Raw genomic sequence first — 6,110 nt, forward strand, 5'->3', positions numbered from 1 at the left:
ACGAGCAATCCTTCAATGTGTAACTTTGCCAGTACTTGGCAGACACACTCTCTTCCTGCAGCAGGTGCTGCTAATTCAGCACCATGTGGACCTCCATTCTGTTCATGTTTGCAGCAAATGACCCATTTTGGCTCAGAACAAACACGGGAGAGATGATGCCTCCAAAGTTCTCTCACTCTTTGAGACCAGTAGCCCTCCATTCTTCCTCCACTCTCCTGGGTAATCAACAAGACCAAATCAAATCAAATCTAATTCCCAGAGTCAATGTAAATGCTGCATGCTGTGGTATTGAATGGCACATAGAGGTTCAGGTTCACGTTTGATACAGCAATTTAATGGTTTCTAGTGGGTATACATCTTTTTATTTACTGAACATGTATTGGTAGGTGTTCTGGTTCAAAACAGATTCTCATTGAAATATCATGAAATGCTAAAGAGATAAGTAATCTCAACAACAACAAAAACATGGTTATTCTTATTATGAATGGGAAACGACATTGACAATGGTAGTTCAGGGCAACGTTGAGAGTAATGAGGAACAAATTTTAAGTCGGAGACCAAAATATGGTTCTTACAATATAAAGTGACATCTGAGCCTTTACTTTCCGAGCATTTGTCATCCTCCTTTTGTCATTGTTGTAACATGTCACACATGACTTTGACAGCATAGCTAGGGAGGGTAGGGGAGACAGTTGGAGGGAATGTTTATGAGGAAACGACGACATGTATATTGCTTTAATAATACTCTTCTGGTATCAAATCAGGGCCCATTGTTGAGCACACTCTTATTCAAGGATGCCAAGCACACAAATGTAATGTAAAGGAATCTATTTTATATTTTATTAGGATCCCCATCTGTGGAAGGTATCTGCTGGTGGCGTGTGGATGAAGAAAGGATAGACTCTGGTTTGATCAGCAGAAGAGGATCGAATATTCCCATATGAGTGATGGAACAAGCGATTTTCCATTAAAGCAATCACAATTTCCCCCGGTTAATAATTCAGGATAGAGATCTGCAAGCGTTGACGGTCACATTGGCTCTTTCTAGTCAATGTTGTACTAAGGACCTCAGTACTGTCCTGAATAGTTGCTGCGTTCTTGATTTATAATACGAATGCAGTCACAGTACACAGTCAGAAGCCAGTGCTTTTTGCCTCTTGCTCATATCTCTCCTTAATGTGTACTGCACGCGAGTCAGATGCTGCTACTCATGTTTTTAACATCAACAACTAACATTAAGTAGATGAAAGGCTCATCCGTTCTACCTTCAGACCTCACAATGATGCACACGGAAAGTATTGTTCCACAAACCATGTGTCCCTTTGAAATGTATGTACTGCTGGAGATGGTATGGGGACCCTTTGATATACTGTATCTATGACCAGAGACTGTTTGAAAGTTGGGCTGGCCTACTTTCCTCATTAGCTATTTTTTTAGTACAGGCTGAGGAACTAAAAATAGCACCATGCAGATATTCTACTTAAATCAGGCCATACAATTGGTACACAATTTGTTATTGGCAATGGATCTTATTGAGATTAGAGATGATCATTTTGAAATGAAGAGATTAGCCACAGCAAGAGGCAATGATGGAATACAGAAATAACACTGGTCATGAGTGTAGTGTAGTGGAATTCGCACACGATGGGAATATTCAACCGTGGTGCATATCGTCCCTGGAAAGAGCATCCACAACCATGTCGATGTCATTCTAGTCTTATGATTCTGATTTATTTCATTCTCACCTGACAAATTGCAGCCTTCATGCGTCACATCCTGAACTATCATTTTCTGACTCCAGTCTATAATGTTGTTACATACGGTGGTGATTTCCCCCCCCAAAAACCAAAGGGATTTCGCACGCCTGTCCTATCCCATCCCCATCTCAGATGTGGCAGCCCAAAGTAAGCGAACATTCCAGGCATAATTATTCCGCCTGCTATGAATATTACATAATGTGATTTTCGTAATCTGATCTGTCATCTAATTGAGCATGATCTGTATCGATGTAATTAGGATATATTACAACAACGAATGTAAACTGAATTCTTAAGGATGAATATATCGACAAAGGGAGGACACCTACTCTAACACTCAAACCTACTGGACTGACAGACACACAGTTCTTTCTCAATGGAAAAGAACAGACAGGGGACCAGACTGTACAGGTTTGATGGTATTAGCAAGATGCCCTTGCAGGTGTAGGCAGTCCACTGTCTAACCTCAAAAGCACAGCCATCATCAATCTATGCCTCACTTCAGCTTGGCTGTGACTTATAGCCTTGCCCTACAGAGGAGAAAAGGGTATTGTGACAAAGGAGTCTGATTTTCTCCACTTCACTCTATTCTATTCCCAGGAATGACACCAGAACATGATGAATCAATTATTGGAGGAGATTTTTCACACCCTCCCAAAATTTGCTTTGACTTTATTGGTTTAATTTATTCTCAATTTTTTTCACAAAGTTTCAAACCGCAATCAGATGAGGAACGTGTTTTTCTTTGGGATATAAAGGAAAATACAAGGATGATTGACTGATAAAAAATATTTAAAAAAAAATCCACTAAAGACATTCACATCATGGTCGTAAATCCAGGTCTTTGGAACATTATCCCGACATGTAAGATTACTAAAGGCCTCATGTGGAGAGGGCTGCGGAGATTCTCTTCCAATAAATTCAAGCTCAGAGATGTTTTAAAGCCACGCAATAAGGTATTTCAGGATCCAGTAGGGTTAGGGACAAGGTCTGCAGTGGTCTGCAGTGAAGCCAATGTGATTTGCAGCAGTGGCTGACCCTATGTATACTGCTCAAAAAAATAAAGGGAACACTAAAATAACACATCCTAGATCTGAATGAATGAAATAATCTTATTAAATACTTTTTTCTTTACATAGTTGAATGTGCTGACAACAAAATCACACAAAAATAATCAATGGAAATCCAATTTATCAACCCATGGAGGTCTGGATTTGGAGTCACACTCAAAATTAAAGTGGAAAACCACACTACAGGCTGATCCAACTTTGATGTAATGTCCTTAAAACAAGTCAAAATGAGGCTCAGTAGTGTGTGTGGCCTCCACGTGCCTGTATGACCTCCCTACAACGCCTGGGCATGCTCCTGATGAGGTGGCGGATGGTCTCCTGAGGGATCTCCTCCCAGACCTGGACTAAAGCATCTGCCAACTCCTGGACAGTCTGTGGTGCAATGTGGCGTTGGTGGATGGAGCGAGACATGATGTCCCAGATGTGCTCAATTGGATTCAGGTCTGGGGAATGGGCGGGCCAGTCCATAGCATCAATGCCTTCCTCTTGCAGGAACTGCTGACACACTCCAGCCACATGAGGTCTAGCATTGTCTTGCATTTGGAGGAACCCAGGGCCAACCGCACCAGCATACGGTCTCACAAGGGGTCTGAGGATCTCATCTCGGTACCTAATGGCAGTCAGGCTACCTCTGGCGAGCACATGGAGGACTGTGCAGCCCCCCAAAGAAATGCCACCCCACACCATGACTGACCCACCACGAAACCGGTCACGCTGGAGGATGTTGCAGGCAGCAGAACGTTCTCCACGGCGTCGCCAGACTCTGTCACGTCTGTCACGTGCTCAGTGTGAACCTGCTTTCATCTGTGGCGCCAGTGGCGAATTTGCCAATCTTGGTGTTCTCTGGCAAATGCCAAACGTCCTGCACGGTGTTGGGCTGTAAGCACAACCCCCACCTGTGGACGTCGGGCCCTCATACCACCCTCATGGAGTCTGTTTCTGACCATTTGAGCAGACACATGCACATTTGTGGCCTGCTGGAGGTCATTTTGCAGGGCTCTGGCAGTGCTCCTCCTGCTCCTCCTTGCACAAAGGCGGAGGTAGCGGTCCTGCTGCTGGGTTGTTGCCCTCCTACGGCCTCCTCCACATCTCCTGATGTACTGGCCTGTCTCCTGGTAGCGCCTCCATGCTCTGGACACTACGCTGACAGACACAGCAAACCTTCTTGCCACAGCTCGCATTGATGTGCCATCCTGGATGAGCTGCACTACCTGAGCCACTTGTGTGGGTTGTAGACTCCGTCTCATGCTACCACTAGAGTGAAAGCACCGCCAGCATTCAAAAGTGACCGAAACATCAGCCAGGAAGCATAGGAACTGAGAAGTGGTCTGTGGTCCCCACCTGCAGAACCACTCCTTTATTGGGGGTGTCTTGCTAATTGCCTATAATTTCCACCTGTTGTCTATTCCATTTGCACAACAGCATGTGACATTTATTGTCAATCAGTGTTGCTTCCTAAGTGGACAGTTTGATTTCACAGAAGTGTGATTGACTTGGAGTTACATTGTGTTGTTTAAGTGTTCCCTTTATTTTTTTGAGCAGTGTATATTAAGAACACCTGCAAAATGCAAATCCTTTTCAGAGGAAAGGCTTGCTCCCCCGCTCCCATTTGTCCTATGCTGAAATGTCAATAATATAGTCCTCACAACTGACAATGACATTAACATTTGGATTCCCTGTCTTGAGGCATGCTGATTCAATTTGTTTCCCCCATCACATCATTTATAGGGAGTATTGAGGTTAGTTTCCTTTGAGTTTTCTATTTCCCCAGATGGACACCCCTTCCTTTCTCAAGGTCAACCATGTATGCAGTTCCCAATGCTATTGGTTCCTCACGACTCACATGTAGCTCTCCTGTGGCTTTCCAATAGGCTTGCATGTCTCCTCGGTCTGTTCTGCCCTATCTCGTTAATATGATCTAGCAACTCCAGTCTATAAGCGGTTACACACTTTAGCGGGCATGGCCATTGGAGATAGACTGTACCATTCACATCTTAATGACTCTTCCCCCCCCCCAGAGCTTTCTCAAGATTCAAAGACACATGAGACTTGTGTCACTGTTTCCCATTCACTCATATAACTAATTGCCTACACACCTGACACATTAGATACTTCAGAGTATGGCTACACTGGAATCACAGTTCTATTCACTTTGATACCGGAGGGCTGGAAGAATCCAATTCTTTTAAAGCAATTAAAACACGTCCCCTCTTCAAGTTGGTCATACCGGGGTGGCTTTGCTAATGATTCTGCGGCCGCAAAGCAACCGTGCCCACTTAATGAGCATGACTGAATTATGCAAAGGAATGGTGCAGCGTTTTACATCGTATAATGTGCATCAATGCCGAGTGCAAACACTCATAGAGGACTATTCACGCTCAAACAAGCAAAAACAATTACTGGACAAAATTCAAATGTGATGTTGTGCATATTGTTTACACATCAAAGACAAAGCCATGTGCATATTTAATCATTGTCAAAGCTCACACGTTTGTGTATTTCTTTATTCATTTATTGACACAGGTAAACACATGGCCCGAAGTGTTTCTGAAATCACTGGACATGGATTCGAATAGGATTTGTCTAGAACTGTTCATGCTAGTCCTCAGGACAACGGAGGCTGGCTGAGTATACACCGTAGCGATTGAAATACACAAGTTTGCAGTAGCTTCATCGTGTTTCGTCTGCTCATCTCTCTTCACCCAAACCCCCCCCCCCACAACACTAATTTCTGTAGCTCATTTCCCCATCAAAGCTGGAGTGTCCTGCCTGTATGACTGATAACAGCTTCAGAACAACCAGATATTGTAATTTACTTTCCTCTCTCTACATTCAATTCCCGGGAACAGTGAAATTCAACAGAGAGCGGGTCAAGTAGCCGAAAGGTTGCTCGATCGAATCCCGGAGCTGATAAGGTAAAAATCTGTTGTTCTGCCCCTGTTCCTAGGCCGTCGTTGTAAATAAGAATTTGTTCTTAACTGACTTTCCTAGTTAAATAAAGGTTAAAAAAAAGTAGGGAGGACATAAGTTTATTTCCAAAACACTGTATCCACACATTGGTTACATGTGTTTTTTCATCAGAAATGACTGCTTATGGGTACCCTTTGTGTGTGTAAAACATGTCTGTTCTCAGATTTTTTTATTAATAGATTCGTTTTTTTTGCTCAATTATATATATCCATTGTTTAGCTGGAATGGAACATTCTCTACTGTATATTTGACTGTAATATGTGGTTGTCTCACCTAGCTATCTTAAGATCAATGCACAATTTTAAGTCACTGG

Source organism: Salmo salar, chromosome ssa26 (assembly GCF_905237065.1).
Source record: "Salmo salar chromosome ssa26, Ssal_v3.1, whole genome shotgun sequence".
Lineage (NCBI taxonomy): Eukaryota > Metazoa > Chordata > Actinopteri > Salmoniformes > Salmonidae > Salmo > Salmo salar.